Source organism: Microtus ochrogaster, unplaced genomic scaffold, assembly GCF_000317375.1.
Source record: "Microtus ochrogaster isolate Prairie Vole_2 unplaced genomic scaffold, MicOch1.0 UNK71, whole genome shotgun sequence".
Classification (NCBI taxonomy): domain Eukaryota; kingdom Metazoa; phylum Chordata; class Mammalia; order Rodentia; family Cricetidae; genus Microtus; species Microtus ochrogaster.
Window position 1 is genome coordinate 1,985,436 of NW_004949169.1, and position 2,122 is coordinate 1,987,557.

The window sequence follows — 2,122 nt, forward strand, 5'->3', positions numbered from 1 at the left end:
TTTTTCCTTCATTTTAAATGTACAGTATTTATTTTCTTTATTCATCTCCTCAAAATTATTACAAAGGAAATGTGAAATAAAAGATTACATAAAATTATTTTACATAAGCTCTTCTTCATTTGTTCATTTTACAAGTAGGACTAGTGACAAATTAACTGATAAACTCAATTGTCCTTTTCACTGCTCAAACAACTGGTTAGTATGTTATAGTAATGCTGACATCATCAAACAGCAATTCTTATTGTTTTTTTTATGTACTCTGGGCCTGTAGGCTGAATATTGTTGCCCCAATGTTACAAAAGAAATTTGAGTGACTATCCTGGCAGTGAGACACCTCTATAAATTCTAGTTTTGGAAGTTGTTTTCAATGCACTTCCTATTTACTTAGGTAAAATTATATCCTTCTGGAGTCTTTGATGGTGTTGAAGAATAAATAGTTATTATAGTAGTATTCCTTAGTTATGATAAAAGATAAAGTAGATATTATATATATATATAATTCTTGCTTGATAACTGTTTTGTTGTATGTAATCTTGCTATGTTAAAGCTAAAACCTTCCTTTTATTTAGACAAAAAAAGGAAGGTGATATGGGATTCTCTTTTTTACACTATAAATACCATTGGTTAATAAAGAATCTGCTTTGGGCCTATTACAGCACAGAATAGGGGAAGGCAAGAATTTCAAGCAGACAGAGTAGCTGGAATCAGAGAGAAGACATTGAGCCACCACAGGAGACAGATGCCAGATGCTGGATGAAGCATTACAAGCAGGTCACAATCAGGTGGCTATACACAAAACTAGCCAATAAGAAACATGAGACAATAGGTCAAGCAGTTTGTAATAATACCATTTCTGTGTGATTATTTTGTGTCTGGGCAGCCAGAAAATGAACGAGCAGACTCTGGTAATATTTTTACATGAATACTAGTCCTAATTGGTAATTTTTTTCTTTCAATATTTTAAGTAGACTTTTCTGGTCTGTAAATATGCTGGCAGGTTTAAAGCATTCCACTATAGGAGATACATTTGTTAAATCTAATGCCCAAATACTCTGTCTTTGATTTTAATACAATGTGACTATAAAGTGTTTTCATGTAGATTTCTTTAGATTCATATACCTTAAATTAGCCTTCTTAGAATGATAAGTACCATCCCCATTAATATCATTTGAAGTTCGGTATATTCTGAAAATGAGCTACCCTTGTTCATAAATCTCTAACTTTATATTAAAAGATGTTTCTTTTAATTTATTGTGCTATTTTTAATGAAGGTAAAAATGGCATCTTTTCATGGAAGTTTATATATCTGTCTTGTCCCCTCAAGTATACTTCTGAATGATTTGATAAATTGTAACCTAAATAATGCCACATAACTTCTGAGACTATATCTTAAAATCAAATGTACTTTTGAATTATTGTTTCATATTTCCTCTTCTGAGTCATAATAGGATTAACTGAATGCCTGAGAGAAATTTATTTCTGACATTCCTGGAGGCTGCAAAGCTCATCATTATAAGGTAAAATTCTGCCTGGTTCACAGAAAACCATTTTTTTACATGCTTTCTTATATATGGGAAGGAATCAGTGGGTTTTCCTAACTTTTTTTTGAAGTTTTCAGCCCAGATTCATATTTATTATTTTGAAAGCTTCAGATCATTTAATTAAGTCACCTTATCTTCAGCCTTTAATTCTTAAAAAGACAGCCATATTAATCCAGACAAATAATCTCTTCAGAAGTTTAAAAATCTATTGATTTCTCTTCCTTCTAAAATCTCCTCAATAAGATATATCCCTGGAGAATTCTATAAACGGGCACCGACGTCTTTGCAGCTGCGGCTCGCACACACTTGGCACTTTAAGGACTCTTTCTTCTTATCAATGTCCCTGAATAAACCCTTCTTTACGCATCCTGTAATTTAATTTATATCATTTTATTTCACAGAGAATTTTCTCATTTCTGCTTCCTGATTCACATGCCATGAAGTGTCCACTTATGTAGATGATAGTCCTATAAACATCAAGTAGGTTCTTGGAGAAAATCAACAAGATCGACAAACCCCTATCCAAACTAATCAAAAGGCAGAGAGAGAATTTGCAAATTAATAAGATCAGAAATGAAAAG